At 35.2% G+C, this 14,312-nt stretch overlaps 1 long non-coding RNA gene across 4 annotated transcripts in view; it reads right to left on the bottom strand.

Annotated features, from left to right (window-relative positions):
- The window catches only part of LOC116102323, a 43,190-nt gene that overhangs the window by 5,515 nt on the left and 23,363 nt on the right, over positions 1 to 14,312 (bottom strand). The window lies entirely within an intron of this gene.

Here is a 14,312-nt window from a genome sequence, read left to right on the forward strand (position 1 = left end):
TATTGTTGTTCATCCTAAGGGGCTGCAAACCCTTCAGCTCCATAGGTAAAGGATAAGTTAATTCAACTATCAATTGGAAACATACTAGAATATGATGTATCTGTAATAGTTTTTGCATAAAACTGTAAAATTCAAAGAAGTCCTTAAGTTTTGATATAATATAAAATTAGTGATATATGTCCCCATTAAAAGTTATGTAAGTGAATTTTAAGTTTCTTTTTTATTAGATATTTTTATTTACATTTCAAGTGTTATATTTTTAGAAATTGATGGGTTTGCTAAGAACATATTTTCAAGTGTTTTTTTTTCCTATTTGTGTGCTTCATACAAGAGTTGTATTGCTTTAGTTAAAATTTGAATTATTTGTGATAATCCTATGCTTGTATTGATCATATATGTAAATCCTTCAGTAATTAAGTTGGAAAATCAGTTATTTCCATGTATTAACTTCATTTAGAAACCAGAGACCCCTTTCTTTAAAAAAACAAAAAACAAAACTTATTCTTTAATCTTTTTTACACTCCAGATTTTATCCCACCAGTCCACACTCTGACACTTCCATAACCCACACCTCTTAACCCCATCTCCAAAAGGATGCCCCCACTCCCCCACTCCACCAGACTTCCACCTCTCCCTGGCGTTCCAAGACTCTTGAGGGTTAGGTGCATCTTCTCTGTCTGAGTCCAGACCCAGGATTCCTCTTCTGTCTTATATGTTGGAAGCCTCATATCAGCTGCTGTATGCTTCCTGGTTGGTGGCTCAGTGTCTGAGAGGTCTTGTTGGTCCAGGTTAGTTGAGACTTCTGGTATTCCTATAGGGTTGTCCTCCTCATCAGTTTCTTCCAGCATTTGCTAATTCAACCACAGGGGTCATAGGCTTCTGTCCATTGGTTAAGTAGAAAAATCTACATCTGACCTTTTCAGCTGCTTTCTTGACCTTTGAGGCAGTCATGATAGGTTCCTGTTTGTAAACACACCATAGCATCAGTAAGACTGTCGGGCCTTGGGGCCTCCCCTTGAGCTGGATCCAAATTTTGACCTGCCATTGGACCTCCTTTTTCTCAGGCTCTTCTTCATTTTGTTCCTGCCATTCTTTTTATTATTATTATTATTATTATTAGACATTTTCTTTATTTACATGTCATATGATATCTCCTTTCTCAGTTTCCCCTCCAAACAAAAGAAAAAATAAATAAAATAAAACTAAAAAGAAAAGAAAAAAAGAAGAAGAAAACACCCTGTTCCCTGTCTCCCCTTGCTCACCAACCCACCCTCTCCCGATCCCTGCCCTTGGCATTCCCCTACACTGAGGAATAGAACCTCCACAGGGCCAAGGGCTTCTCTTCCCATTGATGACCGATTTGTCCATTCTCTGCTACATATGCTGCTGGAACCATTAGTCCCACCATATGTACTCTTTGGTTGGTGGCTTTGTTCCTGGGAGCTCTGAGGGTACTAGTTAATCTTGTTGTTTGTCCTAAGGGGCTGCAAACCCTTCAGCTCCTTGGGACCTTTCTCTAGCTCCTTCATTGGGGACCCTGTACTCAGTCCAATAGATGGCTGTGAGCCTCTACTTCTGTATTTTGCCATTCTTTTTAGGCAGTAATAATTCTGGATCAGAGGTTTTGGCTGGGGGATAGCAACCCTATTCCTCCACTTGATTCTCTGTCTTTCTACTGGAGGTGAATGCTACAAGTTCACTCTGTCCACTGTATGGCATTTCGTCTAAGGTCCCTTGCTTTGACACTTGAGAGTTTCTCACCGCCAAGGTCCCAGATATACATTTCAAATTCTAGACAATGGTGTGAAAATCAGTTTTCAGTACTGACACCATAATAATAAATATTTTTCACCAAAGTTTTTAAGCAGATGAACATTTTTAAAATTATCTTTAATCTTTGTTTTACATTCCAGTTTTTATGTGCTCACCCCCCGCTGGTTGGACCTCCAACCATTCCTCATGCGTTTCCTCCTCCCATATTATTCACTCTAAGAAGGTAGTAGGAGAAGATTTGTGCAAGGCACTGAGAGGAGAATGTAAAATGATCGGTATGGAAAGTGAATAACATGCACTTCAATGGAAAATTGTAAAAGAAAAATACTAGAATGGATTGAACAGATGGGTCAAGGTTTAAGAACACTGGATTTTCATCCAGAGTACACAAGTTAGATTCCCAACACCAAACACAGCAACACAAAATGTATATAGTTCCAGAGCATGAGATGCTCCAACATCCTCTGGCCATGAACAGTACAAGACAGACAGGTACTAAAAGATATTTATGAAAGAAATCACTAACATAAATAAATTTAAAGGAGTAAATTAATAAAATAATATGAAATAACAAAGTTACTCTTCAATCAAAGACAAAGTAAGAGTACCAAAATTAAACAAGGAAGCAATGGGCATATGAGTAAATCACAAGCATTCTGAATAGATGGACAGACAATATTTTAGAAAGCAATTTTGATTCAAAACAAAAAACTTAGCAAATAAGGTAAGGAAATAAATTTGATACCAAAATGTTACTTGGAATTAAAGGGTTTAATTTCCCTTTGCAGTTGATAATATTACCTAAAGGAAAATTATGGCAGAATTTGATGGTAGCAGACATTGGATCATAGGTCAGGGAAAAATAATATGTCTTGCTGTATTATTGATAAGAGCTAGATATAACTTTTTGAAATAAAGTTCACAATGAATTTCCAAGGGGACCAATTGCTCAAAATGAGTAAGCCATGTAAATCATCAATGAAGAAAGGTCCCTATTGATATGGATGTAATGCAATCTGATGTACAATGCATCTCAATTGATATCCAGTCTTTCAAAGCATATCTACGTTATATCTAATTAAAAAAAAAAAACTAACCTGGGCATTATTTTAGCATGGGAAACACAGGACTTAGGGAAGAATATTTAATGTTTGCAAATACAGGTTGTGGAATAACAATTAAAATAAAAAATGATGTTAAGTGCAATTTTGCCAGTTAAAACAAAAAAAAAAGGAAGGTTAAAAAGAATGAGTTACTATGAAAGTGAAGACAGTTTTTTCTATGGATCAAGGCTCAGTTAGGAGAAGTAGGGAGTACCAAGGCTTTTGAAGCTCCACTTGTAAAAATAAAAGGCATTAACTGTGAGCTGGCATGATCTCAATATGAGAAATGTAGGCCATAGAACTCTTATTTTCCTGCTATCCTCTAGACAACAGGACTTAGTTTGCTTAATGAATTTATATGTATAGAGGAGATGTACCTTAGCTATGGACTTTAAAGTAAGAGTCCTGGGAGTGTGGGGATTATTTTGCTTAGTGTACACTAACTTGTAATGGAATGGTTTATATTTATAGCTGGAAATTTCACTGAGAAATATATAGTCTCCTGTGTTGTTTTTTGCTTTAGCATTAGGGTTTGCCACACAGGACCACAGAGACACTTTTGCTGTTTTTCCCTTGATCCAGTCCTTTGGCTTTCTGTGTAGCCACCATTGGAGATGGCAGAACTATTATATTGTATTTGGCAGTGCACCATGTGATTGAATTCTGGTAAATGAGTGACAACAGAAGACACTGTCCATTTAACTGTCAGGGTCCTCAAAATATTAGAAAGTTCATTATCACATGTTATCTATGAACACTTAAAGAAAACGCTATTTTAAAATTAACAGAAGTAATTTATGTCAGAAGAAACCATTTTATCTATGCAAAGTGGTCAGTTCTGGTCCCAGTTACTGTCAAAAAGGTTTCATGAACAAGAAAAATATGGTAACTCATGTAGAATACAGCCATACAGAACAGAATTAAGAATTTTAAATTCCTCTCATTCTATAATTGTATTAACATTCAAAACCCAGCCTAAGGAGTAGACTCATGCCAATTACGTGGGTTTCTTTTTGATGTGGGTGTGTGAGTTTTTGATGTGGGTGTGTGAGTTTTTGATGTAGGTGTGTGAGTTTAAATGAATTAACCATCCATAAATGTGTGGACTCATCATCACATGTACAAACCATGAAGTGTTTTCTTATAATTAATACTTTATCACAATATACCTTATGCATTAATATATCAGTTTATATGATAATGAAAATAACTATTCAATATTATCATAAAATGTCTAAACATGAATTCTTTAAATGCTTACAAGATTTCTATATAATTAAGTATTTGTAAATGAGTATTCACATGTGTAATGATGCTGCATATATGAGCACAGGCTTGTGGGAGATAAAAATCATCATGTAGCCTAATCCTGAATCCATGCCCATCATATTTTTGTGACTGACACTGAATCCAGAGATCAGCTGCTTGTCAGAGAACACCATCAATTAAGATTTAATTTTTTGTCCTTTAATTGTTATTCATCTTCTCATTACGTACTAACTCTATCAAGTGATTCTAAAATCTCTTCCTTTAATTGCAGATGTAAATATTACCTAAAACTTCTCATAATGTAAAAATCATAAAAATATAATTTCATCAAAATTTGTTCTGAAAAATAATGAGGTTCTTGGGCTTAATGGCAAAGAATAAGTGATGGAATACTGAGTGAAGTGAGGACCCTAAAACACAAAGGCTGTACATATGCATATATAACATATATTATATATGTACATATGAGTATTATATATATATATATAATTATACATGTATATATATGCTATATAAATATTAATTTAAGAGAGATTTGCATATAACCAGTAAGAAGGAGAGGTTGGATACTAAGTTGGGTCTCTTGACCCTGCTGGCTTTTCTATGTGGGCACAGACACAGTAAACACGCTAAGTGGAAAGATCTTTCACAAGCTGGCAGAGCTGAAAGTTCTAAGATGTTACATATCTATAGCCTTCAGAAAATTGTGTATTGAAAAAGTCACTTGCATCAATCTCAAGAAAATATTTAGTCTTCCCACCCACAGCTGACAAGAAGTGTTGGCATTTCTGAAAAGTTTTGCATTTTATCTTCATTACATTCTCTTTCTGTTACCCAGATGAACAAGCTGAATGTCTTTTATGGAGACAGGTATTACTAGTTAGAACTCCCCACATTTACTTGTTATTGAGTCAGCCAACACAAATTAGTTTAAAGCATTTCATTGGAAATTTAAAATACAGTCAGTAAAGTATCAAAAACATAATTGTTTTCAGTATAGGTCACTGCTACATATTATAATTATATAATTACAATTATAAATTATAAATTATAATTCATTATAAAAATTATAAAGTTATAAAATTATCAAAGAATATTAATATTAGGCATTATGCTTCTTAAGTATGTGATGCTTAAGGCAAAGGAAATAATTTTGTAAATTTTGTAAAAGACATAATTAAATATAGAAAACAAAGAATTATGAATATGATCAAGTTTCATCCTAACTCAGCAAGTCAACATTACATGAGAAAATACAAATTTCTAATTGAATTTTATACACAGATAATGAAAATCCAAAAATGAAAGTCAGACAGGTAGTTTTACAATACCATCAGGAGTAAGAGGTGTTCTGTGTCTGTTGTAAGCTTCTCATGATGCTGGAAGGAAGTATGGCTTCTCTGATGAGTTTGAAACCCCAATGAGCAGCATGGTGAGATTCGGAATCAGAAGTATAAATTACATGTTAAAACAACAATACTGAAATAGACAGAACCTATATTTACTATAAACACAAGAATGATTTGTATATTAATATTCAGGACTTGATTATAACAATAAACAGTGCAGAAATTTTGTAAAGAAAGAAATGCAATACTTCCAAAAAATAAAATAAATTAAAGGTCAAGTGAATGCAATTGTCAATGTGAAATATACTAGAATATGAAGAATCTGTAATAGTTTCTGCATGAAAACTGTAAAATTATAAACAAGTCCCTAACTTTTGATATAACATAAAATTAGTCATATATGTCCCTTTAAAATTATATAAACATATTTTAAACGTAATTTTCTTATATTTTTAGAAAGTGATGTTTTATGCTGAGAGCATATTTTTTAAATGTTTGTTTCTGATTTGTGTGCTTCTTACTAAAGTTTTATTGCTTTAGTTAAAATTTGAAATATTTCTTATAATTCTATACTTGTATTGATCATATATTTAAACCCTTTAGTTATGAGTTAAGGTGGAAAATTAGTTAATTCATGTATTAAAAAATTGAGAAACCAAAGACTCCTTTCTTTTTTTTTATCTTATTCTTTAATCTTATTTACAGTCCAGACTTCATCCCCCACCTGGTACACTTGCCGACTGTTCCTCCCCACATCTCCAAGAGTATATCCTCCACCAGGCCACCACACTCCCTGGGGTTCTACGTCTCTTGAGGGTTAGGTGCATCTTCTCTGTCTGAGTACAGACCTGGAATCCTTGACTGTATGTATTGAGGGCCTCTTTTCAGCTGGTGTGTGCTAGGGGTTGGTGGCTAAGTGAGAGATCTCAGGGGTCCAAGTTAATTGAGACTTCTGGTCTTCTGATGGGGTCTCCCTGCTCATTAGCTTCTTCCAGGTTTTGCTAATTCAGCCACAGGGGTCACTATCTTCTGTCCATTGCTTGGGTAAAAATATCACCTCACTTCATCTTCAGCTACTTGTTGGGCCTTTTGGGGCAGTCATGATAAGCCCCTGTTTGTAACACACACCATAGCACCAGTAATAGTGTCAGGACTTGGGGCCTCCCCATGAGCTGAATCTAAATTTGGGCCTGTCACTGGACTTCCTTTTTCTCAGGCTCTTCTCAATGTTATTTTCCTGCAGTTATTTCAGACAGGAACAATTCTGGGTCAGAATTTTTGGCTGTGGGATGCCAATCCCATCCTTGCCCTTGATGCCCTGCCTTTCTACTGGAGGTAAACTCAACAAGTTAACTGTGTCCACTGAAGGGCATTTCATCTAAGGTCCCTTGCTTTGAGACCTGAGAGTTCCTCACCTCCCAGGTCCAAGAGATTCATTTAAAATTATAGAAAATGCCATGAAAACCAATTTTCAGTACTGACATCACCATAACAAACATTATTTACCAAAGCTTTTAAGCAAACAAATTTTTTTTAAATTTTCTTTAATCTTTGTTTTACAGTCCAGTTGGTAAAAATTCCAAGTATGCCCTCCAATAATTCTTCATCCCATTTCTTCTCCCTTGTCTCCAAGAGGATGCCCCCACCTCCTCATCCCACCCGACCAGACCTAATGTCTTCCCAGGGTTAGGTGCGTCTTCTTTACTGAGGACAGACCAGGAAGTCCTCTGTTGTATATGTACTGTGGGGCCTCATATCAGCTACAGTGTGCTGCCTGGTTGGTGGCTCAGTATCTGAAATATCTGAAGTATCCAAGTGAGTTGAGACAGCTGGTGTTCCTATGAGGTCACTTTCCTACTCAGCTTCTTCCAGACTTTCCCTAATTCAACACAGAGGTCCTTGGCTTCTGACAAAAAGTTGTATATATATATAGGAATTGTCAAACCACTCTAAAACACATAAGGTTGGTTCTCTTTGTTCAAGCAAAATTAATATTTTTGCATATCATATGTTGGGATATTGGTGTATATTTATTCAGATGCGCACAAATGTTAAATGTGTACACAATCATGTGGGAAGGAGAAGCCAACTGCTTTATCTTCTTTATTGGATCATCAATTGATTTTAATAGAGAGTCTGTCATTGAACATAATCACAATTCAATACAGAGTTTCAACTACATACATAGATTACAAATAGACAATATCAGGTTGATTGGCAGAATTTATTAAATTATTTTATTTATATTCCAAAAGTTGTCCCCCTACAAGGCCACCCTCCCTGAGATCTTCACAACATCCTTCCCTCCCACCTCTGAGTGGGTGCTCCCTTACCTTCACTTCCACCCCTACCAGCATTCCTCCTCCCTGGAGCATTAAGATTCCACAGGATAAATTGCATCCTCTTCCACTATTGCCATACAAGGTACACTTGTGCTTGGGTCCACAAACCAACTCACGTAGTCTCCTTGATTTTTGGCTTAGTCTCTGGGAACTCTAAGTGGTCTGGGTTAGTTGAAATTGTTTTTTTTTCCTATGGAGTTGCAATCCCCTTCAGCTCCTTCCACTCTTGCCCTAACTCTTCCATTCTGGTCCTCAACGTCAATCCAATTGTTGGTTTTAATTACCTGTGTTTGTCTCAGTCAGTTGATGGTAGAGCATCTCAGAAGATAGCAAGCCAGCTTTTGTCTGCATGTACAATATAGTGTCAGTAATAGTGCCAGGATTTTGTGTGAACACATGGGATGGATCCCAAGTTGGGATGGTCATTAGGTGGACTTTTTTCAGTCTCTGCTCCATTTTTGTTTTGGGGGTTTTGTTGTTGTTGTTGTTGTTTGTTTGTTTGCTTGATTTTTGTTTTGGGGAGTTGTATTTTATTATTTTTAATTTTATACAGTCCAATAATTAACCCCCTCCTAGTCAGCCCTTCTGAAGTTCTTCATCACATTCCTCCTCTCTCCAGTCTTCAAGAGGATGTGTCCATACCCCACCATTCAACCTCCACCATGACTCCCCACTCCCTGGGGCCTCAAGTCTCTCTTGAGGTTGAGTCAGGGTTTCCCTCACTGAGGCCAATTCAGACAGTATTTTGTTATATATGTGTTTGTGGGAGGGAGATGTTAAAAGTTTTGAAGATAGATGGATGAAAATTAAAGGGATCTGAACTAAGGACTTCTGATCCATTGCATGCAGATTATAGAAGTCACTCCGCAGTCTTGAACATTTGTCTATGAGTCCACACAAACAGATGAACTGTGCCACCGAAAGATCATTGTAAAAATGCACACAGTCAATAAATACTGAAATTAGAACAAGCAATAATTATTGCAATATGAATTATAGACTATGAAGTTCTATAGTTCTGATATATACTGCAGGACTCAAAGGATATACAGAAAAGCAAAGAAGTATATATTTTAAATACCCTTCCAAAGACCAATTGATCAAAAAAGTTAGGAATATCAAGTTATTATACAATGTACACGAAATTCTGTTATAGAAGAATCCTGACATTTTTCTGATATTTGCTACATATTATGTAAGAGTTTCTGGTATGAGTACTGTATTTACATCATTTCTACTTCTGTCTCTACCATTTCAAAGTCATATAATAATTCAGATAATTTTGGACACATATGTTGTAAAAATATAGCAAAGGACAATTGTCTCTGTTGGTCTTCCTGTGAAGTCCCTATCCCCTGAAGTTCTCAATTCTCCCCCTCCCACAATTCTACAAGACTACCTGAGCTCATTCTAGTGTTTGGTTGTGGAGCTCTGCATCTGTTTTACTCAGCTATTGGGTGGAAACTGCCTGAGGATAGTTATCCTAGGCTCCTGTCTTTGAATACAGGACACAAATATACACATAGCCTGAGGCAAGAAGCTAACTTTGATCTCCATCTAGTGAAGGAGAATTAAAAGCCAGCAACATGTCCCTATTGATCCTCTGAGAACAGGTTGGCATATGCTCTTCCCAACAAATTAGCAGGAGTTGCTACTCTTTTCATTTATGTCTGTCTCACACAGGACACCTATGTATCTAGCCCAGTACTGTACATAGAGCAGATATGCAGCATGATCTTCATGAAGGTAACAAATATAGCAGGTTCTAACCCCAACTCTGTTGCTTGCTTATGTATCCTGTTCCTCTAAATGAGCTGCCATGTTTGCCCTCAGTAGGAGAGGATGTGCCTAGTCTTGCAGTATCCTGATGTACTAGGGTGTCTTGGTATACAGGAAGCAACACCCCTCCCCTTCATCTCTAAGAAGGGTAGTAGGAGAGGATTTATGGGAGGCACTGAAGGGAGAATGTAAAACGATCTGGATGGAAAGTGAATAAAATGAAAGTGAATGAAAGTATATTAAAAAAAAATACAGTAAGTGATTGAACAGATGTGTCAAGGTTTAAGAACATTGGCTTTTCTTCCAGAGCATACAAGTTTGATTCCCAATACCTACACAGAATCACACAAATGTATCTAACTCCAAAGCATGTGATCCTACAATATCTTCTGGCCATAAAAAGTGCAAGAGAGGCAGGTATTGAAGGATATTTATTAACCAAAGCAGTAACATAAATAAAAGTAAAGAAATATTTTAATAAAATAATATAAAGTAACAAAATTAATATTGAATCAAAGACAATGTAAGAGTACCACAATTAAACAAGGAAACAAAGGTCCCATGAGTGAGTCACAAGCATTCTTATACGATTAAAAGAAAGTAAATCAATATTTTGCACTATATGCAGAGAAAATGAAAAGTCAATATATGAATAGAAGGATAGACAATACTTCAGAAAACCACCTCCAATTCATAACAAAAGACTTAGCAAATTAGTTAAGGAAACAAATTTGATACCAAATGTAAATTGGTATTAAAGGGTTTAAATTTTTTAGACTTGATAGTTCTACATAAAGAGGAATTATGGTAAAATCTCATGACAGAAACCTGGTAGCAGACACTAGGTCATAGGACAGGTAAAATAATATGTCTTGTTATATTGTTGGTAAGAGCTAGATTGTAACTTTTTAAAATACAGTTCACAATAATTTTCCAGGGGACCAATTGATCAAAATAAGTTAGCCATATAAACCATCAATGAAGAAAGGTCCCTATAGATATGGATGTAAGGCAATCTGATGTAAAATACATCTCAATTGATATTTAGTCTTTCAAAGCATGTCTATGTTGTTTCTAATTGAGAAAAACTTACCTGGGCATTATTTTAGCATGGGAAATACAGGACTTAGGGAAGAATATTTAATGTTTGCAAATACAGGTTGTGGAATAACAATTAAAATAAAAATCATTGACATTAAGTGTATGTTAACCAATTAAATTTAAAAAATAGTAGGCTAAAAGGAATATGTTACTATGTAAAGTCAGTTTTTTCCATGGTCTAAGACTCAGTTATGAGAAGTAGGGAGTACCAAAGCTTTGAAACTCCACCTGTACAAATAAAAGGCATTAACTGTGTGCTGGCATGTTCTCAATATGAGAAATTTAGGCCATAGAACTGTTATTTTCCTGCCATCCTCCAGACAACATGACTTGGTTTGCTTAATGAATATATGTATATTGTGGAAATGTACCTTAGATATGGACTTTAAAATGAGAGTTCTGAGATTGTGGGTTCTATGGTGCTTAGCGTACACTAACATGTAATGGAATGGTTTATATATGTAGCTGGAAATTTCACTGAGAGATATATAGTCTCCTGTGTTGATTTTTGCTTTAGCATTAGGTTTTGCCCCACCAGACCACAAAGACTGTTTTGCTGTCTTTTCCTTGATCCAGTCCTTTGGCTTTATGTCTAGCCAAAATTGGAGATGGTAGCTCTACTATATTGTATTTGGCAGTGCACCATGTGATGGAATTCTGGTACACGAGTGATAACAGAAGACACTGTCCAGTTACCTGCCAGGGACCATAAAATATTAAAAAGGTTATTTTCACATGGTTTCTATGAACACTTAAAGACAAAGCTACTTTAAAATTATCAGAAGTAATTTATGTCTGAAGAAACCATCTTATCTATACAAAAGTGTGAGATCTGTTCCCAGTCACTATCAAAAAGGATTCATGAACAAGAAAAATAAATTAACACATTTAGAATACAGCCATACAGAACAGAATTAAGGACTCTTAATTCCTTTTATATTGCTGGGCAGTGGTGGTGAACAGCTTTAATCCCAGCACTTGGGAGGCAGAGGCAGGCAGATCTCTGAGTTCGAGGCCAGCCTGGTCTACAGAGTGAGTTCCAGAACAGCCAGGACCACACAGAGAAACCCTGTCTCAAAAAAAATCCTTTTATTCTATAATTCTATTAACATTCAAAATCCAACCTAATGAGTATACTCATGCCAATTACTTGGTGTGTGTGTGTGTATGTGTGCATGTGTGTGTGTGTGTGTGTGTGTGTGAATTTAAAAGGATTAACCATCCATAAATGTGTAGACTCATCATCACATGTTCAAACCATAAAGTGTTTTCTTATAATTAATATTTTATCACAATATATCTTATGCATTAATATTTAAGTATATATGATAATGAAAATATAATTTCCATATTATCATAAAATGCCTAACCATATGAATTCTTTAAATGCTTGCAAAATTTTCTATATAAATAAGTATTTGTGAATTAGTATTCGCATGTGTAAAGTTGCTGCACATATGAGCACAGGCTTGTAGAGGACAAAAATCAACATGTAGCCTCATCCTGAATCCAGCTTCACCATATTTTTGTGACTGGCACTGAATCCAGAGATCAGCAGCTTGTCAGGGAACACCATCACATATGGTTTAGTTGCTTGTCATTTAATTGTTATTCATTTGGTCATTACCATTACCTACTAACTATATCAAGTGACCCTAAAAGTCTCTTCAAGCATGGGGAAGTGGGAGGCAACAGGGGTTTGTTTTGGTTGTTTTTGTTTGTTTCTTTGTTTTTTGGAGGGGAAACTGGGAATGAAGAAATTTACATGTAAATAAAGAAAATAAAAAAAATCTCTTCCTTTGATTGTAGATGTAAATATGACCTAAAACTTCTCATAAAGTACCAATGACAAAATTATAATTTCATCAAAATTTGTTCTGAAGAACAAATGAGGTTCTTGAGCTTACTGGCAAAGCATAGGTGATGGACTACTGAATGAAGAGTGAACCCTCCAGCACAAAGTCTATACATATATGACATACATGCATATGAGTATTATACATATAATATATATATACATATAATATATATATATATATATATATATATACATATATATAATATATATATGTGAATGTTAAGTGAGATTTGCATATAACCAGTAAGAAGGAGAGTTTGGATACTAAGTTGGATCTCTTGACCCTGCTGGCTTTTCTATGTGGGCATAGACACAGTAAACATGCTAAGTGGAAAGATCTTTCACAAGCTGGCAGAGCTGGAAGTTCTAAGATGTTATATATAGAGAGAGCTTTCAGAAAATTGTGTATTGAAAAAGTCATTTGCATTAATCTTAAGAAAATACTTAATTTTCCCACCCACAGCTGACAGAAAGTGTTTGCATTTCTGAAAAGTTTTGCATTTTGTGTTCATTACAGTTCCTTTCTGGTACCCAGATGAACAAGCTGAAGTTCTTTTATGGAGACAGGTACTACTACTTAGAACTCTACAAATTTCCTTGGCACTTAGTCAGAACCAGCCAACACAAACTAGTTTAATGCATCTCAATGGAAATTTCACATATAGTCAGTAAGGTATCACAAACATAATTGGCTTCTGTATATGTCACTGCTCCTTACTGATAATTATATTGTCTATTAATATCTGCCTTTTCTATTATACTTTACTACTCAACAATCAGGCAAAGGATCCACGTTTGTATCAAATAATAACTATGTGAAAACCAGTCCCAGGGATGGTGGAACATCCCCAAGGAAAAGTCTAGAGTTATAAAAAGAGAGTGTATCTAATTGGATGAAGAGGAAGTAATCAGAAGGATCATTAGGATAGAGGGTCCATGGCATTAGATCTGCATAAACACTATTTACAATTAGGCCAACAGTGATTTTTCACATATGGAGTAGCCCTCACTATACAGATCAATGTAGATATGAGCTGAGTAATGCTGTCTAAGTTGCAAAAGTAGTACAAGGAAGAAAATAGTCGAGACATTATATATTGCATAATCATTGGAAGCAAGAAATCTTGGGTTCTGTATTATTCTTTGTAGAATACCAATGAACCTGTGATGAACTCCATACCAATATACATATGAGGAATACTTTTTGACCTACTGGGTTTCACTTAAATGAATGAATCTATGAATAATGATATAATTAATAAATAAAAAAATAAACCTTGAAGTTCAAGGGAGTAATTCTAATGATGTCTCCATGTTTGTGAGGATGCAGATATTAACTTAGAGAAAACTGTTTATATATTATATATAAGATAACATGTCTAATCCAAATATAAGAAAAATGGTTTGGAGAGGACTTTGTATGGATAAGATAATTATAAATGTTCTGTCAATTCCATTATTCTAGAGAAGCCCAAATAATTAAGACTATGTTTGGGAAAATCAACTGGTAAAATCACTAATGTCATTTTTTAATAGATTGTTCCCAAAATGATACTACTAATTATCATTTGATACTTAGACTAAGTTTCAAATGATGCTAAGACTACTATCATCTTTATAACTTGGAATCACAATCCCGGACCTTAAGCTGTACTACAGAGCAATTGTGAAAAAACTGCATGGTATTGGTACAGTGACAGGCAGGTTGATCAATGGAACAGAATTGAGGACCCAGAAT

Source organism: Mastomys coucha, unplaced genomic scaffold, assembly GCF_008632895.1.
Source record: "Mastomys coucha isolate ucsf_1 unplaced genomic scaffold, UCSF_Mcou_1 pScaffold21, whole genome shotgun sequence".
Lineage (NCBI taxonomy): Eukaryota > Metazoa > Chordata > Mammalia > Rodentia > Muridae > Mastomys > Mastomys coucha.